General features: G+C 49.4%; 2 protein-coding genes across 3 annotated transcripts in view; one reads left to right on the top strand and one right to left on the bottom strand.

Annotated features, from left to right (window-relative positions):
* The window catches only part of DCAF1 (DDB1 and CUL4 associated factor 1), a 48,789-nt gene extending 42,788 nt beyond the window's left edge, over positions 1 to 6,001 (bottom strand). Inside the window, exon 1 of the mRNA XM_036390983.2 lies at positions 5,912 to 6,001. The gene's annotated coding sequence lies outside the window, so the exon portion shown is untranslated. The remainder of the gene's footprint in view (positions 1 to 5,911) is intronic.
* A 17,919-nt stretch (positions 6,002 to 23,920) lies between these two features.
* Positions 23,921 to 24,459, top strand: part of RAD54L2 (RAD54 like 2) — a 68,750-nt gene continuing 68,211 nt past the window's right edge. For both annotated transcript variants that reach the window (XM_036390777.2, XM_036390775.2), the window contains exon 1: positions 23,921 to 24,016. The gene's annotated coding sequence lies outside the window, so the exon portion shown is untranslated. The remainder of the gene's footprint in view (positions 24,017 to 24,459) is intronic.

Below are 24,459 nucleotides of genomic sequence, written 5' to 3'. Positions count from 1 at the left end.
CCTTTTAAAAGCTCTACCTCAACTCCAGGAGCAGACCTGAGTTACCCTTTGTGGTGATTTACTCAAGAACCAACCCAGCCAGGACAGCAAGATTGTGATCAGTGTCCTTATCCCAGTTTAATGCCCTGCAGGCAGCGGTGGAGGTGCCAACAACTCCTGGGGCCCACAGTGCTGAGGAGCAGAGGCAGCCCCCGAGTGCTGTGGGCAGTGGGAGCAGCCCCAGGACAGCCGTGGTGGCAAAGAGCCGGGCACCGCTCGCCCAGGGCCTGCCCCGCTCCCCCAGGGCTCCCAAGAACAGCCAGTGGCTCCAGGAGGAAGGCAGGATGATCACAGGAGGGAGCACTGGAGCAATTACTGCAGCTTTATCAGCCTTTACTTGCATGACAGCAGCTGACAGAAGATTTATCTTCCCATCCTCAAAAGTGAGAAACTCCTACAGCACTGAGTGACTTGTTGAAGTATCATTTAATGAAGGGAACTATCACTGTAGGTTCTGTTTAAGCCTTTAAATTTCCAGGTGTCAGCTTTCGTCGATCTGATAAAAACCTACTAGAAATATTAACAGCTTAAACTAGAACAAAATCTGTCTCAAGATACTGCCATGCCCCTAGTTTCCAACCTGACAGACTGTGATTGCTGGGAAGAGTTGTAACTTCTAGAGGAAGGAATACCCAAACCTAATTTATAAACTGACTTGGTATTGGAGGTAGGGGAGAGCACACCAAGCAAAACAGATTTCTTCACATCCAAAAACACACAAAGATTTCCAGCATTTCATTAGCCACAACATAGTCAATATCCATCTGTCATGAGAATTAATACCCATTTGTCATAACTGACCCAGAGAAAGAAGCTTTCAAACCAGTGTTAAATACACAAGTGTTTAAGACAGTGACATACACATCAGCTCCTAAAATACACGTTCAGGAGTCAGTCAAATGGCAGACTCTAAAGGCAGCCATAGCAGAGATTATACATGCATTTATAGCCCAAGTTGTCTCTGAAAAACATCCCCACAATTTAACTCTGTGCTGGACACTTCAATTGGTTTAAAACTTCTCCTCACTCAGGGAATTGATGAACAATCCTACAGTTCTACCTCTTGTCTCATAGGTGCTTTTGAATTTAATGTACTGTGACTGGTTAGTTAAATGGGAAACATGAAGTTAAGAACACTGGCTGAAGATTAAACTGGCAGAAACTGCACAAAAGTTATCAGCCAAAGACTATGAAAAGATAAACCTGTGACTACAAGAACACCATTTTGTTAAGTACTATATCCAGTGGACATATGCTAACCAAAAAACCTACCTAAGCATGAAGAAAGATGATGTTTCCTAAATCACAAGTAATTATGATTTTATCTAGGGCACTCATTATTCATTCATTCATTTCAGAACTACATCAGGAAATTCAATGCAAATGCATAAACTGCTTAGGAAGAAACACTACCTAGATCCAGGCAAAACCATAATGAGATTGTACACACAGACATACTCCCAAAACACCTTCAAAAATAAAGAACTACTCCAAGCTCATTAAGTTCCATTTCCTTTTTCATTAACTGAACACCACTTGCCAGCAGCTCTTCAGAGCTTTTAAATATCACAGAAAAACATTCAGAAATTCACTGTGGGCCTCAGAACACAAGTGCTCTAACGGAATCCACATTCAACCATTTCAGACATGCCCATCTTCATTCTGTGCTCAAGGGATACAGCAAAAAGGGCCCTGTGACCTCAGAGCTTGTACAGGGCCTGTGCAGGCTCCCCTGCAATCTGGAAAAACAATTTACTTCCTCTAACAACCCTCAACTGCTCCTGCTGGAAAACAGAAAAGGTTCAGCAATACCTGCAACAGGTCAACAAAGTCCCAGTCACGAAGACCACAGGAACTGCTCACTGCCCTCTGGGACACCTTGTGCTATACCAAAATCAAGTGAAAAATCCCAGCTATTCCTAAAACTTGCCTCAATAAAGCTCATTATTGGTCTAAAGAACTGGTGCTGACATAGAGCTGTTTTCCTAAAATGAAGTTATAACACAGAAATGCCACCCTTTCTACTGGGACACAGCAGTGACAATGAATGTCTTGCCAAGGCATCTCCTCTCTTCCACAGGCTTATCCCTTCCAGTCTATTAAAATAAATACAATTTTTTTAGATGGCACCAGAGAAACTCCTACTGTGCTCACTTTTTTCAAGAATTCCACCTTAAATCAAAGTGAAGAGCTGTTCAGAGAAGACAAGAACATAAATTATATGAACCAACCTGTAACTGTCAGCAACACACCTGGCCTGACAGAGAGGAAACCTGGGAGAACAGCTCTGACTTTCACTACTTCCCTTTTTAGCACAAGTTGCTGAAAAAATTCAATCTTAAATTGCTCTCCAAGAACCAGCAAAACTGATCAGATTTAAATCGGGGGGGGGGGGGGGGGGGGGGGAGGGGGCAGAGGGATGTAATTTTTTTCTCTTAATAAGTTTTGAAAATCACAGCCTACTACAGATTTCACTTTGAACATCTAATAAGCTAAGGAATGGGAATTTTTCCCAAACAGTGCTATTGCCAAAATATATTTAGAATCACTATTAACAAAACATAAAGCACTTACTCAAAGGATTTGACTTTGAAAAACAAATATTTGCAGTCTCAACTACCTCGGTGGCCACTGCAAACCCAGATGTGGCTGCTTCAGATGTGTGCTTGGTGCCCCTGGCACTGCTGTAATGGCAAACACTGCCTGGCATTGCTGTGCCACAGCAAAGGCTGTAATGCCAAACACTGCCTGGCATTGCTGTGCGACGGCAAGGGCTGTAATGCCAAACACTGCCTGGCACTGCTGTGCCACAGCAAAGGCTGTAATGCCAAACACTGCCTGGCATTGCTGTGCCACAGCAAAGGCTGTAATGCCAAACACTGCCTGGCATTGCTGTGCCACAGCAAAGGCTGTAATGCCAAACACTGCCTGGCATTGCTGTGCCACAGCAAAGGCTGCAATGCCAAACACTGCCTGGCACTGCTGTGCCACAGCAAAGGCTGCAATGCCAAACACTGCCTGGCACTGCTGTGCCACAGCAAAGGCTGCAATGCCAAACACTGCCTGGCACTGCTGTGCCACAGCAAAGGCTGTAAAGCCAAACACTGCCTGGCATTGGTGTGCCACAGCAAAGGCTGTAAAGCCAAACACTGCCTGGCATTGCTGTGCCACAGCAAAGGCTGCAATGCCAAACACTGCCTGGCATTGGTGTGCCACAGCAAAGGCTGTAAAGGCAAACACTGCCTGGCATTGCTGTGCCACAGCAAAGGCTGTAAAGCCAAACACTGCCTGGCATTGCTGTGCCACAGCAAAGGCTGTAAAGGCAAACACTGCCTGGCATTGCTGTGCCACAGCAAAGGCTGTAAAGGCAAACACTGCCTGGCATTGCTGTGCCACAGCAAAGGCTGTAATGCCAAACACTGCCTGGCATTGCTGTGCCACAGCAAAGGCTGTAATGCCAAACACTGCCTGGCATTGCTGTGCCACAGCAAAGGCTGTAATGCCAAACACTGCCTGGCATTGGTGTGCCACAGCAAAGGCTGTAATACCAAACACTGCCTGGCATTGCTGTGCCACAGCAAAGGCTGTAAAGGCAAACACTGCCGGGCATTGCTGTGCCACAGCAAAGGCTGTAAAGCCAAACACTGCCTGGCATTGCTGTGCCACAGCAAAGGCTGCAATGGCAAACACTGCCTGGCATTGCTGTGCCACGGCAAAGGCTGTAATGCCAAACACTGCCTGGCATTGCTGTGCCACAGCAAAGGCTGTAAAGGCAAACACTGCCTGGCATTGCTGTGCCACAGCAAAGGCTGCAATGCCAAACACTGCCTGGCATTGCTGTGCCACAGCAAAGGCTGTAAAGCCAAACACTGCCTGGCATTACTGCGCCACAGCAAAGCCTTTATGGGCATTTCTCTCTTCTGAGCTTGGCTGTAAGAATGTGACATTAAAGGGAAACCCAGAGAGTACTGAGACACAGATTCCTCAAGGTGCTCTCATGTTTTTGAAACCTCTGACACTTGAGTGCTTGAGTCACCTTAGTGAGACACCTCTGAACAGCGAGGAAATCAAATTCCAGTGACCTCTAACCACAAACCTTGAGTGAGTGCCTGGAACAGCTGGAGCAATTCAGCTCCACCCTTCTGTCCACTGGAGCCTCACACCAACTGCAACACCACTACAGCTCATTCCCTGACTGATGCTGAGCTCAGGGAAAGGATCAGCAGGTTCTGAACACACCGACTCCCCACAGATAAACATTTTAAAGCGTGAAACCTCTTAGTGAATATAAATATACTTGTAAAATCTGAAAACCAACAGTTTGGTTATTTGGGAAATGAACACAAAAGGCCTAACTTAGCAATTTAAATGCAAAATGAATGAGCTAGAATAAAACAAAAAAAATCTCAAGCAAAAAAAAATTCTCCCAAAAACCACAATTTAGATCACTTTGTAGGAAGATGGCACATTTAAACTAATGTGCACATTAAATGAATAGACAAAAATTACATGAAGATTTGTAATTCCACATGCACAGGGGCAACTCAAATTCTAATAACTGCACTTTGGACCAGCTTACATAGTCCAGTTTGACATTGGTCCCAAACTTGTTTCCAAGTATGGCTGAGGACAAAATGTAGGGAAGACTAATGTAATAATGTACCGCTAATGAGTTGGAATCTAGTTAATTGCCCAGCAAAGCTGAGCAGTACATTTGTAGGTTCATTTATACTAATGCTTTAACACAAAGAATTCCTTACTTTAAGAAAAAATAATATTCTCCCTTGCATCACAAATATCCTTTAAAGAGATGAGGCACCTGACAGCTATTTGTCTAAACCTGTTGAGCCTGAAATAACCACGTGGAAATTAAAGTATCACAAATTGTCAACATTGAAGTTCACTTGTGAAAATATACCACCAAGTTAGAAAAGCCTCACAATCTCTGGAGCACAAAAATGTGGTTTGGTGTCCTTCCTACACTGATGGAAGTCTAGGTTTGTTCAACTTCTTGTTTAACAGAGCTCCAAACTGGATGTTATACTGAACATATCCCTAATGTTGCCTTTAAGTATTTGCTTAAAAATTCGGTTGTTGTGGGGGTTTTTTCTTTCTTTTTTTTTTTTTTTAATTAAGGCATTTTAAGGACAGGGAAAACCGCAAGGTTATTCAGTTTCCTGAAATTCCTCCTGTTACAAAACAAACTTAGAACTACGTTCTGATCTGGCACGACAAGCCCAAAAAACAGGAACAAACTTCTGCTGTCTACAAAATAAGAAAAAAAAACAAAACAAAAAAAAAAAAAAACCCACTCCGTTTCAACATCAATTCCTCTTCGCGCGGCTGCAAGGGGAAACACGCGGGCCGCACCTCGCGGGGGCGGCCGGTGACAGCTCCCGCGGGGTCCCGCACGGCCCGGCCCGGCCCGGCTCGGCGGAACGCACGGGCGGCCCCAACGTTTAGAGATCAGCAGAGACCAGAGTGGGGGAGCGAAGAGCCAGAGATCGTCCCGCCCGAGCGGTCCCGGCGCAGGAGGAGGAAGAGCCGGCGCAGGGGGCGGGCCGGACCGGGCGGGGCGGCGCAGGCCCGGTCCCGCCGGGGGGGACGGGACGGGCCGGGGGGGACAGGCCAGGCCAGGCCAGGCCAAGCCGGGCCGGGCCCGCCTGGCCCCCCGCCCCGAGGGCGCCCCCTAGCGCGGGGGCGGACCCGCAGCCGACCCCGCGCCCCTGAGGCGCCCCCCCCACACCCCGCACCGCTGCCCCTGCCCGGCGCGGAGGCCGCGACCGCCAACCGGCCCAGCCCGGCGAGGCTCCGGGAAAGCAGCAGCAGCAGCAACGGCGGCGGCGCGTCCCACCCAACCCGGCCCCGGTACCTGAGCGCTGCCCCGCGGTGCTGCTGCCGCCGCCGCCGCCGCCCCCGGCCCCTGCTGTCGGCCCCGCGCACCCTGCGGCGGCCGCGATCGCTCTGGAGGGCGCACACTTTTTTGCGTCACCGCGCTGCGTCACGGCGAGCGCGTCACGGCCCTGAGGGAGAGGGGCGGGGGCCACGTGTTCGGCCGGCCTGCCGGGAAAGGGAGTTCGCGCTGGGCGCATGCGCACCCCCGGGAGCTGCCGCTGCAGAGGTGCTGGGAGCTGTAGTTCGCGGCGCACTCCGCCATTGCCCAGCGTCGTGGCTCCGGGCGGAGCGGTCGGTGCTCCACCAGGCGCTCTCCGGGAGAGGGGCGAGGCTGTTGGCTCCGCAGCCCGGAGTGACACGGAGGAGCCGCCAAGCAGCAGCTGTCGGCCCCGATACCCGCGTGTCCGCCCCGATAGCGGCGTGTTGCTGGGCACGCCGCCATCCGCCCTGCAGCCCCACGGCGGGACCATCAGCAGCTGCGGCTGCTCCTCCTTTCCCAAAGCTGGACATTGTTCGCTGTGGTGTTCACCTCCAGCTGGACAGCGAGGTGTTCCACGGGGAGGGGAGTTTGCAGGAGAACTCGGATGCCGGCTCCTGCCCCAGAGTGATTCCTCCTCCTATTTCCAGCTCGGGAAGGAACAGCATCCTGCTGCCTCACACTTAAACCAGGGCTGGTTTTGTCAGCTGTAGTTAAACCCCACAGCGGAACTGAGCACCCCCTCCACCCTGCCCTGGACCATAACAACGGAGGAAGAGAAGACTCTCCTAAGTGTCTCAGGAAAACTCCTCTTCCCACGTTCCCACCCTCCCTGCAGCTGCTCATTATGAGCTCCGGAGAGCTCACCCGCTGCCCAGTCCTTCCCTCCACCACTGCAGAAGTTATGCACCTGCCTGCCATGGGAGAGTGTGTGCAAAGAAACCCTTCAGCGCTGCACAGCCCATCCCTGGGTGCCTTCCACATGCAAAGTCCTCTGTTCCTCTGGGATTGCTTTCCTTTGTCAGTTCCACAGTGGGAATATCCCTGCTCTGTGTGCTTTACAGTGGCAATGAGCTGTCACTCTGCACAGCCCCTTGCCCCGCTGGATCGAGAGATGATCCACGTGCTCTCAGCAAAGTTACCACTGCTGAGGGGAAGGAAGATCTGGAAAAGCACACTCTCTCCTCACCAGGCCCTCCTGGCTGGCTGCAGCATCAAAAGTATCAGACCTGCTTGCAGCGTTATTATCCAGGAAAGATCACCACATCCACAGCTGCACCTTCTTCTCCCCCTGCACGGCACCTGGGAGCCTCGAGGCAGCCGTGGGGCTGTTCAGGAGCAGCTGCAGAGGTCAGCGTTCCCCTCCTCATCTCCACATTCAAAGGGCTGAGAGCAAAATTAGGGTTTGCAGTTCCTGCCATATCCATGGTGCACTGGAGAAAGGGTCACTTCTCAGAGAAAGTGGTGTTCAGTTCCCAGCTCACCTGAGCAGGTGAGGAGAGTCAGAGCCTGGCACATTGCTGGCCCAGGGCACAGCTTGCAGCCACCCCCTGGCTCTGCCACAGCCTCCTCTGAAATGCTCAGGCCTCCAGCTCCTGCATTTCCACACCTCAAAGATATTTGGGAAGGATTCAGTCCAACATTCTTGGTTCCCACAGGGCAGGTGGGAGTCCTGCTGGCTCACCTGTCAGGAACAAGACAGCACGAAAGCAATGAAATCCCAGTTTGTGCTGCTGTGCTCTAGTAATTGCCCAGGTACTGGCAGAAGCCTTTCTCGTGGAAGAATAAATATGAATAAAAAATGAGTAAATAAGGGGAAAGAGGGCCCTCCCTCTCAAGGAAAAGCTTCATAACCACCATTCCTATCTAAAATGCCCCACAGTGTCCACATTAATCCACTTTCTTGCACTGCAACTGCATAAATCCCTGCCCTGGGCAGTGCTTGCAGAGGTAGAGATTCTGCTACCACACTTAAACATTTGACTGTCAGTCTTGATTAACTCCATGATAAAGAGTGCAACAGTGGGAATCCTGCAGCACTGGGTGCGGTGAGTAAGCCCTCACCCTCACAACAACACTTCACCTTAATGATGCATTTGAAGGGAAAAAAGCCACAAAACAAATGCAAAATATGGCTGTGGATTGCAGAGCAATAAAAACGAGAGGCCAGCAGTGAGCTGGCACCTCTTGCCCTGTGAGATCTTGTACCTGAGAGAGAGACCTGTGGTGTGCAAGGAAGGGAAGGTTCAGCTCCATGAGCTCCCCAGCCAGAAGAACAACATATTCCACAGGATGGCCACCTGACAGTAACAATGACTTATAGCTGAGTCACAGTTTGAGGCTCCTTGAACAAAGGAACCACTTCTCCCCATGCTGTCACATCCCAGATCACCTCACAACACTGTGGTTTACCAGGAGAGGATAAACCCATTTCATGGGGCCCTAATATACTTCTAGACTTAAGGACAATTAGCTGTGGGATCAGAGGAGGAACAGCACTGTGGGAGAGGCCAGGAAGACACAAATTGTGTTTCCAAAGGATGCCTTGAGTATAGCCAGGGGTGGAAAATTGTCTGGAATGCTTCATCTCTGCTGGCAAAGGCAGAGAAGCCCAGACCCAGGCTCCAGGCTGCAGCTTCACCTTCTACCTGAACAGACCTTCACTCTGAGAATGAGGAAAAGGTCATTATCAAAAAAGTGACAACATTCAGAGATGCCTCACCACAGCTGCCCTACGAGAAGAGGACAGGATGGATTCTTTAGGCTTTTAGGAGTGTTAATTGCTCATCTTGACCTCCAACACAGATCTACAGTGATAAAGTTTGTTAACTTCCTACACTTAACCTGTAATTAATTGCCACATCCTCCTGCGGGACTCAGTTTGCTTGTCGCCGTGTTTCTCCCTGCAGCTGAGCTCCTGTTGAAGGGCAGCTGTGACAGTGCTCACTGACCCAGCAGAACCAGCCTCTGCAGCACAGTTTTGCTGTGTGACTCATAGCAGGTGAGCAGTAAGCCCAGGAAGAGAGTTCAGTCCCTTCCCAGCACTCTGGATCACTCTGCAGCTGCAGCTGCACCCAGCACCCAGCTGGATTTCCCAAAGATTCCAGAGAAGGGTACAATGCTGGATTTCCCAGCAGAATCCAGGGAAGGGTACAATGCTGGATTTCCCAGCAGCATCCAGGGAAGGGTACAATGCCGGGGCCTGAGCCTTTGGCAGGGTCTGAACCTGCCCTGCTCAGCTGCTCTAAGCTGAGGGTGTTTCTTTGCAACGCCCATGCCCCGGGGGATCCGGATCCGGGCGGGAGGTCAGACAGTCTGGGGAGCTGCACCTGGAGCAGAGCTCACTGCCAGGGCAACAGAGGCCAGCGGGCCGTGATGCACTTCTGTGCCCAGTGCCTTCCCCCTGCCACCCTGCCAGTGTCCTGGGTGCCTCTGGGAATCTGGGGAGTGGCCAGCAGGCACAAAACCCTGACAAAAATGCCTCAGTTCCAACCCCAGGACCATCTATTGCTCTCCCAGCCTGGATCTGCCCAAATAGTTCAGAAATGGGTTTATGAGGTGTGAAGCACATAAATATCTGCAATGATACCCCTTATGCATAAAGGGCTTTAAACACTGTCTAGATTGTCCCAGAGCATCTGATTGACATGTATCTAGTGCTAAATTTTCACGTTGTACAAAATTATTGCCTGATGGATTAATTATGGGCATGGGTGACCTGCAAGCTGGCAGCCAACACCCCTCAAATGATCTCCCATTTCTTGCCCACATCACAAAGACTGCAGGTAATACAGTAGAAAGAGGTACAAAGGTAGGAAAAAAGGTACAAAGTAAAATAAGCAGGGAAAAGCTGTTCAGTGGCATCCCCTGTGCCAGGACAGACTGAGCAGAGGGGCTGCAGGCATTGCCGCAGGTTACCTGCGATCCAGGTGAGCAAATGGGGCAGAATCCGCGCACCGAGTGTTCCGATCAATGATGTGCGACAAGGGAATAGCTCAATCACTAGGTGGCACACCGGCATCATCGCACCACACCAGCGTCCTCTTGGGAAGAGAGGAAAAAGCTCAAAATAGCCCAAAGCAAAAATTAACAAGCAATCATCCGGGGCCGAGGTGCTTAGAGGAGCCATCTGTGTGCTCACACACACAGAGCAAAACCACCCAACAACTGGAGAGAGACATCAAATGTAAAAGGGCACGCAAAATGTGTTCATTCAATCGAATTGTGCCTGCGCTCCTTTGCTATTTCTGAGCGACGGTGGGAAAGGCAGGGGAGGCTCGCTCATCAATGGAATGCAAAGAGGAAACACACGGAGGGCAGCAGAGGCGGGCGCTGATCCAGGGAATGGAGCTGCCACCTTTTCTGAGAATTATGCCTGCTCTAGTGTGTGGAGAGAGCACTTGGGGTTTCCTTCCAGCAGAAAAGGCCAAGCAACGCTCAAGGAGAAGTTTCTCACAGAGTTACGAAGACAGGGGAACAGTGACAGCAGGCTGATGGCACCTACTGGAAGAGGATTTCAAGGGTGGTTGTTTGTGGGGAGAAGAAAGAGTGATAGAAAAGTGATAGCAACACTTCTGGAGCAGGTTTCTCTGGGCTGGAGCTAAAAAAAAGCTAAACCAACAACACAAACTAACACCAGCTAAGCTATTTACAAGAAGGGGCCATGGAGAGACCTACATTTTGGCAGTGGCTGAGCTACAACTTTGTCCTGTTTTACTACGGTAGATCAGTAGAAGCAGCTCACTCTTGAAAGTATCAAGGACCTTCCCAAGGCCACCTGCCCTAACTCTTCTGGACACTGACAGGATCTGCAGGAGCTGCCATCAGGCAGGTGCTCCCCAGCTCTCCTGGTGTTTGCATGGATTCAGCAGTGCAGACACAGGCTCCCCAGCCAGCTCCCCCTGAGCATTTAACCCAGACTGAGACAGAAGCCAGATCTATATCTAGGAACATGGAAATGCAGAAGAATGTCGTTCATCAGCTCAGATACTAATGAGAACATGAGCAGGCAAAAAGCTCTCTTCCAAACAGGCTGGTGCCAAAACTCTCCATTCAGACACTCAGTGTGATGCCAAGAGCACATAACTCTGCCTAGCTGAGCATCTGAGTGACAGCACATCTGCGTTTGCAGGCTGAAAGTCAACAAAAAAGTTAAACAGTACAAAGTGATCAGTGTTGCATGAAGTATACACTGCCATGCACCTCTGGCTTGCAGCAGCATGGCCCCCAAATCCTCACCATGCTGCTACTGCAGTCTTGCTCAGAGCTTTGTGCTCAGCTTCTCACACACACACAGCAACTTCAAGCAGATTTTCATACCTCTCCTTTTCGCTAAATTGCTGAAAAATGGGGTTACTGGTGTGTCCTGTGATATATGAGCTCTCCAGGGGTATGAAGCTATGAAAGGGAAGAGCCTTTGGGAGACTGGAAGTGGACAGATAAACCATGCACAGAGAATATACAAGGGAGAACATGAGAAAAGTGGGGGGCAGTTAGTACACAGAAAGTGACATCATGGCAACAGGACATCATTTCCTGACTAAACTCATTCCTCTAACTGGGGAATGTTAAAAGTTCATTTCAGGCACTACACAAAATCCCTTGCTAGTTTTTGTGGTTTAACAAGGGTTTTCCCTTTTAAAATCTGTTTTGTTACTCTAGCAAACAACCAGCAAAGGAAACTCTTCATACAGAAGGAAGCGAGAAAAGACTTTGCACAGCACACTGTGAAATGCCTGCAAGACACACACTGGGAATACTAACAAATTCTTCCTTATGTTTTCCAGCAACAAGGATCTTAGGGATTACTTGCAACAATAGAAGCTTTTAAAACCAAAGACTAAACAGAACCAGGGAGAAGTAGCATTTTAAGACTACTAGCCTTTTTAAGGGGAGAGTGGGGTTTGTTTTGGTTTTTTCTGGTTTTTCCTTTTTTTTTTTTTTTTTTCCTTTTTATCAGGCCTTAAGTGCAGATTTTCCATCTGCTTTCTTCGTGACATCTCTCTATAGGAGTTAACTAGGTCAAGTGCATTTATGTCTCAGTTTTGATGCACATGGAAACAATAAGCAAATTTCTGAAAGTGGTCTATAATGGTGGCAGACACATGTGCAGATGGTAACTTTGCATTTATGTGTTATTTTATCACAGAGGGATTCCACCAAGGGTCTTAATAACAACTGTGTGGGTTCATCATAGGTAAACCTAAGTTTTGGCTTGTCCATGGTGGTGCTTATGGCTCTGGGAGCTCCACAGACATTGACTGTGCGTGGCCCCACTGCAGGCACTGCCCAAACATGGGACCTGGAGCACTGTAAGGTCTGAACACTTGGCTCTCACATTCAGCCACACTTAGGAAAAAGCTCTGAAGCTCCCTTAGCAGCATAAAGCATCCAACAGCATTTGGATGGGAAAATCCCCAGCTGAAATGAGGTGATGGAAAGCTGGAGGGGGTCTGTGCTGGGATTCACCCAGGACTCGTGCCCTAAGTTTTCCTCTGCCTTGAAATAGGTCATGTCTTTTCACCCAGAAGGAATGACTTCCTCTGGCAACACCTCTCTCTGTGCTGCCCTGATCCTGAACAGCCTCTGCAGCCCCAGAAACACTCTGGGACAGGGATATTTGAGGGCAGCCTCCTGAAACACCGAGCACCTCCAAGCCTGGGTACCTGGGAATGCAGGTGGGTCTTGGAGCACATTGTTACTGGTGCAGATCCAGACTTCTGACATTGTGGTGACTTAACAAGGTTCTGGTTCTGCTGGTGAACTCCCACAACCAGAGAGCAGCACCAGCTTGAGGCTCTTCCCTTCCGTCTTCCACTAGATCCCTCATGTAGATGAGAGTGTCTTTTCTTCCTTCCAGGAGCTTCAGATCCCCAGTCAGTGGAGAGGGAATAGAGCAAGAATGAAGCTTCATAAATTTTCTTTGCCCAAATAAATCAAAAGCACCTGACAATATGGAGGAAGGGAAAACACTGAATTTTTAGGAATCAAATTGGATGCCAACCCACAAGGGAGAAAAATCCCACTGCCTCCCAGGGCACAGCATGCTCTGTTAGCAACTGCAGGGACATACTCATGGGCTTTGGTCTCCAGGGAACCTTGTTTGTGAACATTTAGCTGCATTTATAGGAGTGCAGGGTACTTTATATGGTAGTCTGCTCCTTTGGGGATGTAGATAAGTGCTGTATCCTTATCCTTATTCTAAAACCAGCATTGATAAATGATAACCAGAAGAATACCTGAATATCCTCTCTGCTTCTAGAGCTGGGGTTTAAGGGTAGCTCAGGTGTGCAGTAATGGCTGCAAATGACAATAAATGGGTGATGCAAAGCTCTGCATTTCCATTCAGTTTGAACACCAGTCTGATGTGTAACACACACACGCCCCTCCCTGTGATGTGAGAGGTTTCTGAGAAAGACACATTATTGCCACTTCTGGGTGCAAAGGAACAACAAACTATCAAAAACCAATGTCATCAGTCAGCAGTTACAGAGAAGTGGATACCATTCACTGCCTGGGAGTGCACTTGATTCACAATTTGCACTGTGCATTTACAGCTACGTGTCTGTCTCTACCCGCTGCAATGTGACTGTCAAATTGCAATTAAAAGCTACTAATTGTGAAATAGGGACATTTTGGAGGAATCATTTTGGCATACCCCAGTTAAGAAATTTTTTCCCCCCAAGATTGTCTTGCCTCTCTTTTCATCAAGTATTCTCCAGAGAAAAAAGATAATTTCCAGTTATTGTACACACCAAATCACCAGTACAACTGGATAGGATCAACTGAATTTTCCCTGTATTACCTTATTTCACAGTCTATATTTGTGTTTAATGTAACATTTGCATGCTAATCATAATTTCATTACATTTAATGTAGTACCTGGGCAGCAGTCTTCAGTGTAGTTTGCAAGGAAAACAATGCTTTAGCCTGAAGAGAAGTTAAAAAGATGGGAGGATGCAATGAGAAGTATTTATGGCTTTTACAGGCTGTTTGGACAGCAGAGCTCACAGGAGATTTTAGCAATAGGGATGCAAAGCTTTAAGCCAGGAAGGAGGAAGGAGGTGTGTTTAGCCACTCTTCAAGGCTAGGATGCTATTTTCTATAAATCAGAGTTTTGCACTGTGGCTGAGAGTACCAAGATTTATTTTGCTTTGTCTTTGGATCGTGGGAGTAAAATGCTGGTCTCCTTGAAATATGTGGGATGTTAGTGACTAGGATAATAAAGGCCAGATTTCACCATAGACATTTTGAATTCTCTTCATCCCAGCCTCTCCCAGCAGGCTGGCTGGAATTGTTCCCAGCCTGTTTTGTAGCAGAGAGGTGCAGCAGGCCAGATGAGCTCCTTGAGACACAGCCTCCTCCCACTACTTACTGTTAACTACTGTTACATTCTCCTGGGGCACAGAAAGCTGCCATGGGCAAGGAGAGAATCCCCTGGAAGATGCATCCCCAAGGGAGAGCTCCAGGGAACAACATTGCCTGCTGTGGAAAGTTTTACGAGCGAGCTGCGGTTACCCACCATCCAGATGGTGAATATTCAGTGTTTGCTTTAGAGCAGCATTTCCAGATCCAACCATGCAACTCCCCATCTCTCCCTTTCACCAAGAGAAAAGGGAGTGCTGAGGTCTCACAGCTCCAGCTCTTCTGAACCAGTTCCCTCTTTGCCTGGACTTGATCAGCATCACTCTCCTTGGAAAATGGGAAAGGAGGAGGAAGAAAGAAGCTTTCTTCCAGGCAGGTTCACAAAACCTTTTGTCTTGCTGGACTAGTTGCAGGCACCCCACACTTACAAAGAAAAGCTTTTGCTCCTACTTTTAATGCAGCTTTTCTCTCTTGATCCTCTCTGGCTGAACCTTTGCCAAGACTTTAGTAACAAAAAGATTTTGCAGTTGGTGGAGTTGTACCCCTTACCCTGTGCACATAGGAGAATATGTCAGCCTGCAGACACTATCAGATTCCAGAGCTTGTATCTTCCTTCCTAAGGAAACAGTGTCTGAGGCAGGGGGGTTTGCTCAGTTAGGAATAATCCCCAGGAAGAATTCAGCACTGGCTGAGGAGGATTTGCTGGAGGGAGGGCTGTAGCTCCTCTCTTCCCCATGTAAGTGTCAGGTGCAGCATCCACATCCCTGAGCTGTTTCTTTCTGGAAGCACTCTGACTACACCCTGTGCTTCAGCCACAGTCACAGCATCCAGATCTGCCAGGTCTGATCTGTGCCTCTCATCCCATCTCAAATCACTTGGTGCTGGGGAGTTGGTGGGAGTACTTGTGTCCCAAACATCCCTTGGGAATTCAGCAGTCTCCTTCCCACGCAGACACCAGCTGGGAGCAATCCACTCCTGCTCAGCTCTGCACCCAGACTGTACACAAGCAGTTTTAAATCCAGGGTGTGGACTAGCTGAAAATGACTAAGAAAATGAAAGATGACTAAGAAAAACAAGCTTGTGTACTGTGGAATTATCTCCAGCCTGAAACAGCTGAAGAGCTCTGCAATTCTTCTGCAAAGCCCTGAGAGAGGCACAGATCTGATAACATTGAGGCACCCTGAGAGCCAGAGTCCCTGCCTCCAGCTCATCTGCCAGCAGATGTGCCAAAACACCTCCTCTGGCTGCTGGTCTTCCAGGAGGCTCTATCAGTGGAAAAACCTGCTCTGCCCACTGCTCTTCACTCCTCTGGAGCAGGGGGCTGTGCAAGGAGCAAGCAGGGCTGGCAGCTCCTCTGCCCACACCCTGTCCATTTGTGATTCCATGGCAGAGCACACCAGGGCTGTGGAAGTTGGAGGCAGGTACACACAAATATGTCTGGGTAAACTTCACTCCTATCACTTGGCTGTTTTCTGACCCTCTGCATCTACAGTCCCGCCATTGTCTGCCTTCTTCTGTCTCTTCTTGTGTGGTTTTCCTTCAGTTTTGCCCTAATACTTCATGTAATTCTGGTTGCTATGCAGGGTTTGCAGGCTCAGCTGCCTGTAACAACCCTCTCCATGGGTGTGTGCAGCTTGGCTGCAGTGAGGGTACTTTGCTGAATAATTTGCTTTTTTGTTTGTATAGTTATTTTAAATGCTTGGAAATAAAATAAAGCTGTTACTGATACCTTTCCTCTCCTAATGCCAATTAACTTCAGCAAATTAATCAGTTTCAAAACCATCCTTTATGTGGTCTAGACCAGAGTGCAGACAGGAATACAAACTGGATGGCTCAATTTACCTCCCACTTTTGTCCTCACCAGGGCCATAAGTGAGGGGCAAGGAAGCAGCTGCAAATCAGAAATAGTGTATTTGGACATGTCCAGGGTCCTGTGCTGGGTCATCACACAGGGTGATGAGGGGAATCCCTGCTTCCTCTACCAGAAGCTGGAGAAAGGGAAGGATCTGAGTCTTGATTCCACATTCTGAACACATGTCCCTGCACTATAAAAAGAACTATTTGATGTTTCATAACCCTTTGGTAAGCCTGAAAGGGAGCCCAGTACATTTTCCAAAGCTCTTACAACAGGTATGTTGTCACCTTAACTGCTATTTTCATCTGTAAACAGTAAGTTTCCAAAAATAATTGTCCAGCCTCTTGATTGCATCGTCCTCCCCTCCCTGCTGCATTGGCCTAGCTGGCAGATCTTGTATTTGAGCAAGGAAGGTCACTGACCATAGCCCCAGCCATGCAGGTGAAGAAATCACATGTTAATGGTGCTTCTCATTTTATGTATCAGGACATTTTATCCACACAGGCAGCCCCAAATTACCTCCTTCCTTCATACAGTTCCATAAGTTCCCTACTTAAATACATCCACCATCAAAAGTATCTAGTTAAGTCATGCCACAGGGATTGAGCCTTGCAGGAATGAAAATGTGCTTTTGAAACAGAAACTTCCTTGGGCTCTTAAACCTCAGAAACAACTGTAAAGCCAGAAGAGCCAATGAAAGAGAAAATTTTAAAGTTTAAACAGTTGTTGTTCAGGGACTGCTTTTCAAATGAGTGAATTCACCTGTTGTGGAGGAAAAACAAACTACAATGGTGTTTGCCTATTTCAAAACTCAGATACCACCCACTGCAGGCAAGCAGGCTGCACAGAGCACTGAATTACACCAGTGTATTCTCACTGAGTGAAGAAGCAGAAAAACCTCCCAAACACAAGAGGTGCTGGGATGAACAGCATAATGAATTGTGCCTTTCAAGCACACCAGTTTTTGCCATTAGTATGATTCCACCCCTCTAGAACAACTGGCTCTGCATGGTGGATAGTGGGCAATGCCTGCAGGGATCCAGGTGGGAGCCAGCCTTGGGTACCAGGGGAAGGCAGGGAAAGGAGCAGCTCTGGCGCCACTCTTTGCCTTAACAAACGTGCATGACCAGGGAGTCTCACCCTCTGGTACATTGTTTCAGGATGATGATACTAAAAAGAAGTGTTACTGCTAATAAATGAAAAGTGAAATCAACACCAGCCCCTACATATGGGCTGCTTAAAGAATTTGCAGAGATTAAACTGTTCTGATAAACAAACTATTAGCTCCTATATGAAGAAAAAAGGAGTAAAACATGTATTGAAAAGCGGAAAAAAGTTCTCTACCTTGTTTTATGGCTGCAGATTAATAATAAATCTTGGATGAATCTACAGATTGAAGAAACAAATGTAGGTCTTACCAGCATTAATATGAAAAGTGCAATAAATTCTCTTCCCAAATCTTGATAATCCAGTCATAGTCCTTATGTCTGTTGCATATCTACTCAAAACCAAAATGTCTTTTATTATTAGTCATTTAATTGCTCATATCTTTCTCATCTCCTAAAAAAACCTCCTTTTTGTGCCACCCTTGTGTAAGGATAAATTTCAGGCTAATCAATTAAAATGCAATTTTAATTGATTAGCCTGAAATTTGCTTATTTGAAATGAGCAAAACAAAACAAAAAATCTCACTGCCTAAGAAATTTATAGCCTTCCTCTCTGTCCCTGGTAAAGCCCCAGGATCTCCACACTCTGAGGGTGGAGGTCAGCAGGTTTAACAATGGGGAAAAGAGCAGAGGCTGAAGAGTCCCTCAGTTCTCCATCAATAGCAAATACCTTCTGCTCTTTAAAGGGACAAGCAACCAGGAGAAACAAGGGGATCCCAGGAGCTGCAGGGCAGGGGTCTCCCCAGTCAGTCAGAAAAGCCAGCAGGCTGAGGAACAGCAAGCAGCATCACCAAGGATCCAGGTCACCAAAGAAGCTCATGGCAATAAGGCACAGTGAAAGTTAAGGGGGGAAAAAATAGACTGCAGCCCAGACCCAGCAAAACAAAGCAGGCATAGACCAAGACTAAGTGCCCAGAGCTGGGTTTAAATTGAGCCCCTGTGCTAAAGAGCAGGGCTGGGTGTGTGGGTGGAAGTCCCAGGTGAGGCTGGTCAGGGCATTAGGGACACTGTGGCCCTGGCATCTGCAGCCCAACAGGGACAATGTTGTCACACAGGGGAAACCCTACCTGTATGAACTGTTATCAAAGTTAATTCCTTGGGGAAAAGCTTACTGTAGCATTGAAAAGGAGGTATTGGCAGAGCACTGGCAGTAAAAAGCTGCTCACATTGGTTGTGCATTGTGTCACCTTCCCTGCCCCACAACTAATGACAGACAAGTAGAGCTGGCTATAGGCAAAGAGAACAGCAGCCACCTGCAGGTCTGTGACCCAGCTCTTCTCCTGGCAGGAGGCTGCCTTGTCTCCTTGGAGTGTTGTAAAAGTTGGTTGTGCCCCTAATAAGGATCAGCCAAGAGCTGCCTGCTGTGAATTTGCTAATAGGCCAGCACAAGGTAGTTAAATGATGCATTTACATCTGCTGGAGCCGTGGGTTTAACTTTGTCCCCCTCTGTGGGAGGTGTGAGCACTGTGGGAGTCTGGGGGTTCACTGCTGGTCTTGTAGACATCACTGCTGGAGTGGGTGATTATGCAGAGTGAGCCTGGTTTTAGCCAGCACCCTGCTCTGGGGATTGCCAGGAGCAGCTGTGTGACCTTTTCTAATAAGGTGTTGCTTTGTATTCATTTGTAAACTTGTTACTTTTAATTCTTTAAGTATAAAACTGCCTCTTCTATGAGCAAAACACCCTATCTGGATCTTTCTTCCTCCTGATTTACCATCATATCTTTGCTATTTTCTTTACTTTCCTAAAACCATAAACAATTCCAGCTTCTTCTGGAAGAAATGGTGCCTTGTTTCACCTTCTGCACCCAGTGTTTGAAAATGGAGTGTTGAAGGCTGAAGAGTGTTTCAAGTGAGCAGTGCTGTGCTATGCACTGACATTACAGCGTTTCAGTACTGAAATCCTCCCCAGAGCAGCTCACCAGAGGGTTAAGAAACCAAAGTTCCAGCTTTTCAAGCAGAGATGCTTTGTCGAGACACGGAATCCCTTCTGGACTGGGCTAATGCAGAGAGGCAGAGGAAGGGTTCAAGTTGTTTCGTGTGGTGGGGTTTGCCGAGCTTGCCCATGACGAAGCTCCCTTGTTTCACTCCCTGCCCGGCCGTGGCTGGTTCTCAGCCCCTTCTAGCGGGGGAAGAAGGAGGCTGCAGGCTGAGTGTGGCAGTGCAGGTGAAATCCAGCCATCGTGCCTCCGATTAATGCCCGTGGGGCTGGGGTACCACAAACCCAACAGGCTGCTCTGGGTTCCCTCGTGACTCCTTGACCAAGTCCTTCAGCACAAAGCTCAGCGATACCTTGGGATATTAGAAACTGACTGAACTTCTGTTTCCAATTTTCCACTTCTCTCAGGATGAAAACAGCTTGGCAGCACCATCAGTTTTCCCATCCTGCAGCTGGGATGGGCTCCCTGTGAGGGACTGGCTGGAGTGCCCCCCTTTCTTTCACAATGGAACAGTGCAGCAGCAAGCGAAGGGACCAGTGAATAGCATCTGGAACAAGCACCAAATGGAGAAATGAGGAATATCAGTGACTTGTAAAGGCATGAGGAAAAGGGAGGCAACTCAGATGTGGTTAATGGTGAATGGTGGTGTGATGCAGAGCACTGTGTAACAGCCCTGGCCACAGAAGGTCTTCAGGGAGCACAAGTGGTGTCACCATGGCACACTGATGTCTGTGTCCCTTCAGTGGCAGTTGGCATAACAGGTTAGACCCCACATTTGAAAGAAAAGGATCTTCCTCCACCAGTAGAAGGAATTGTGCTGTCACTAGAGAAGAAATTGAGAAGAAACTGCTGTGATATATGGTCTTATCAAAGCAAACATATTTGTGCCAATGGTGAGGTTTGATTTATTAATTGCTTTGTATAGGGTGTCATATGCTGACTTGTATTTGCTTGGGTTGCAGAGTGAAATTCAGACCTGATCATCTCACTGAGTGTCTGGACTGCACCTTGATAAAAATGTGCTGTTTCTAAGCTTTTTGTCACAGGCTTTCAGTTCCCAGAAATCCTGGTCAAATCTTAGGATGAAAGAATCCAGAGGTGTTCTGGTGTCAGGGTGCTGAAGGCAAAGCTGAGTTATCCTCATGTAAATGGAATATGTATTTTCTCTTGCTCCAGAGGGAGCCTTCAGAGAGTCTTGTCCTCTGGCTGAGTAGTTCAGAAGATGCTTCTCTAACTTCCATGGAAAGCTGTTGCAGGGCATTTTAGCTCCCTACATGTTTTATAGATTACATATTTCAGAGCATTTAATGAGGGATGTGGAGTCCTTTTCAAATCTTCCCTTTTACCTCTTTTATAGATCCTGTTATGGGGAAGAAGGCCCAGAGTATCCAGAACAGTACTGACCTCCCAGTCAGGACACTGAGCATCAGTGCACCAGAGCTACTTGATTGACACTTTTATCTGGGCACAAAACTCAGGACTGAAGTCTGTATGCATTGAGATCAAACCTGGTGTTCTGATCAGAACAGTCATGGAAGGTACCACTTTGAAAGTGCCTTTTCCAAGTGGAATAAAACTTCATAAATTGTGCTCTGCTGGACAAGAAGAACACAGCCAAGTGCAGAAGTGCTCATGGTTATAAGAGAATCAATTAGGGCATGGTGATGAATAATGCATGTGCAGCTTAGGAGAGATGGATGACATGGGTTTTATTTTTGTACTGTTAATTGAGAGTGATTCTAGGACAGAAAAAAGCACAAAGGGAAGATGGGGAGATTCTGGTCATAGTGTAAGAAGTTGGAGGCTCATCAACAATGCTTCCTGTCCATTAAGCTGTAAAAAACTCAGGAAGAGGAATTGTACTTATGTCCTCTACAGCTCCTAATCCATGTAACTGATACTGCCCAAGAACGCCATTCAGACTGTAAATGATATGAGCATTTAAAGAGTCAGAAGTTGAAGCTCTTGCTTTTAAATCTGATGGCCTTTCCTGTATAAAGACAATGTCTGTCTTGCTCTTTTGGGATCCAGTTGTAGGGCATCAATCAGTCAGCTTTATTTACCCTAGAGGTGTGGCTGTGCTGTCCCTTGGATATGTGCAGGGATCTCCAAAGGAGATCCAGTGCAGTGGGTGTTCTAGAAAGCCAGGGACTCAGGTGGGGAATGTTCTGTAGCTGTTCACATATTCCACCCCCACATGATGATCTGCAGGCCAAAATCAACTCCTCTTCAGATCTTACGGGTCTCCCCTTGAGTCTGTGCACAGGTTGGGCTTAAAAAGCTAAGTGTCAACTCTGAGACTGAAACAGAGCCTGGCAAAGCAGGAGGAGTGCTCCATGTCCCTTTGCTTTTGTGCCTCACCAGCCACAGGAATTTCCCAATACTTGGATGCCTGCCCAGCTGAGAGCAAAATCTGCTGCAGGTGTCCTGTCGTATTCAGCTGAGGCACAGGACAGGAGGGAAGGGCAGAGGTCACATGTTGTGGTGAGCAACCAGCCACTGGCCTGAGGAGCAGTGCTGGCTGTTTGTAGAGCTCTTCTGTTGATGGCTGATGTGTGAAAGGCTGCAAAAGCACTTGGGGGGTTGTGTAGGTGGCTGCTCCACTGAAGTTATGGGGCAACCACTGATCCCACCTGGAAGATTTCTGACCATTTCTTTATTTGCTTATTCTAGGAGGAGTCATTGCGACAAACCAATCCTCCACTAGAGATGGTAAAGGACAGCTGATACCTGCTTAAGGAGCCAGACCTGTTGTGTGTGGTGGGACTTGAGGGTATTTCCTTGAGAAATAACACCTGACTTTGCCACCCCAGTTCTCTCTGGACGGTGCGACTCCAGCCTCAGCGTTGCAAACCAGCAGTCATAACCCCACTTGCTGCTTGGACTGAGTGCTTTTGGTGGCATCAGTGTGAGTCCTGAGGCTGCAGCACGAGCTGCCTGCTGGGGAAGTGTGGCAGATGTGGAGCTGTGTGAAGGGATGAGCCTTCTGCAGAGGGACTGTGCAGGCAGCTCCCTGTGCACACCCACCCAAGATGTCCACCAGACAACATGGGTGTCCCACTGCAAAGATCAGTTGGCTGTGAAAGATACATGGTGTCTTGTGGTTGTACATCTACAGAAACCAAGAATAACTTTCCAGGCTTTCTGTTTTCTTTTGGAAGTAAGGAGGAGGAGCTTAGCTGCTGGAGTGCTCAGAGGACTGGCCTGTGAAGCAGCCACCCTTAGCTGGGCTGTGCTTGTCCGTGTTGCTGTGGGGCAAATGCCTGAAGCATAACACATTAAAAGCCCACAAAAACCCCTCCCTGCTCTGCTGGGGTCATTCTGCCTGCTTTAACTTGGACTTGTTCTGTTGCTCCTGAGGTCTCTGCCACCATCCCTCTCCCTGAAGGTCTCCCCTGTGTGACAGGCTGAGGCAGGGAAGGAAAATCTGGACTTTCATATCAGGTTTAACAGCAGAAGGTCCCATAGAGGATTTGGATGTGTCTAGATGGGCAGAAGGGTAAAGGTTTACTGCGATCCCTTTCATGCCTGTGCCAAGTACCCTGGGGCACATTGTTTGTGAGATGGTGGGGGCTGTGTCCTTTTTATTTTGGATCAGCTCTGGCTTCCCCAAAACCCAGGAGGCCCCTGAAGGACTCACAGTTGGGTTACACTGATGATGCTCAGGTCGCCAGTACATACCCAGGCCCAGATGCCAGTCTCCCACTTGTATTTTTCTTGCTCTGAGTATTTGAGGACAGAGGAACCAGACAGGCACTTTCTCTGCTGGACTTGTGCTTTTTGTTCCCTGTAAGAGATGAAAACACAGAAATCAGGCTGCTGTGCAGGCTGAGCATCTCGGCGTGGTGTCAGCAGAGTGTCCTGGCAGTGACAGAGGCCATGGGCATGCTGGGCTCTCAGTCTGTGGCACCACAGCTAGCCCATGGAGATGAGCAAGGAACTCACCTTTTCCTCAGCACTCGTATCTGAAATGCTGCCTCTGCTTTTGGATACCCCTGGTATGTGAGACTTTGAATTTTAAAGAACCCTGGGGAGGCTGTAGAAAGGTTGGGGTTTAACAGGCTGAGGGAAGTGGGAATGTGGAGCTGGAGAAGGGTTGGGTGGGCTCAGTGATGGTTGCCCAGTGCCTGTGGGCAGGGCATGGAGGCAGCAGAGCCAGTCTCTGGCAGGAGAACAGGGAGCAGCAGTGGTGAATATAAACGGGTCCTGTATCACTGGGAACGAGAAATAACAAAGTTCTCTGCTGTGAAGAACCCGGCCTAGAGCAGAAGCTCGGAGCGTGGTGGGTTTTTATGCATGAGGAGGGCTTTAACCCTGAGGGTCCAAGGCCCGGAGCTAAGGTAAGCTCCTCATTGTCCCTGCCCGGAGGAGAGGCCCCCGAGACTACTTAGCCTTACTGACCACGGGTCTCTGTGGCTAATTAGCAGCTTTCCGCGGGCGGTGGGGGGTTGCCCCTTGCAGTCGCTCTCCTCACAGCCCATGGCAGGGGCAGCAGCAGCCGGGGCCCCTCATCCCGCCCCATCCCGCCTCATTCCGCTCCAGCCCCGGGACCCCGCGGGCCGGGGGGAACCTTTCTGCGCCCTGCGGAACCTTCGCGGCGGAGGCGCCTGTTGCTGCCCGGGGGACGAGGCGGGCGCTGCGACGGGGGGCGGCCCCGAGCGGCGGCGGAGCCCGAGGAGCGGCGGAGGCGGGAGGAGGCGGCGGGGCGGCCGCAGCTCCCGGAGCTCCCGGGGCGGCCGCAGCTCCCGGGGCCGCCGGGCCGCAGCCCCCGCCCGCCGCCCAGGTAAGAGCGCAGCGCTGCGGGGCCGCCGCCACAATGGGAGCGGAGCGGGCCGGGCTGGGCACGCCGGCGAAGGCCCGCCCGCCCCGCCGGGGGTGTGCGCGGGGCGCCAGCCCGGCCCGCGGTGGGCGCCGGGTGGGGGCGGCGGGGGAGCGGCTGCCGCGGTCCGAGGGGCCGGGAGCGTTGCGGGGGTGGGAGGGCGGAGGGGCGGTGCTGCTGGGCCGCCCGGGGGGCGGGTCCCGGTGCGGGGCGAGGAGCCGGGGGCTGCGGGGCCGGGCCCGGGGCTGAGGCTGCAGCCGCCACCGGGAGCGGGGCGGCCGGCCCAGGGCGCGCCCGGCCGAGCTTCGGGGCTCGAGCGGGGTTGTGATTGTGGTGGAGCCGGCCGGGGGGTGCACACGCCCCCCGTGGGGTACCGGGGCTCCCGGGGGTCTGCCCGTGCCGGCAGC

This window comes from Molothrus ater, chromosome 11, assembly GCF_012460135.2.
Source record: "Molothrus ater isolate BHLD 08-10-18 breed brown headed cowbird chromosome 11, BPBGC_Mater_1.1, whole genome shotgun sequence".
NCBI classification, from domain to species: Eukaryota; Metazoa; Chordata; class Aves; order Passeriformes; family Icteridae; genus Molothrus; species Molothrus ater.
The sequence above is the reverse complement of the archived record's forward strand: the minus strand, read 5'-3'. Positions and strand labels throughout refer to the sequence as shown.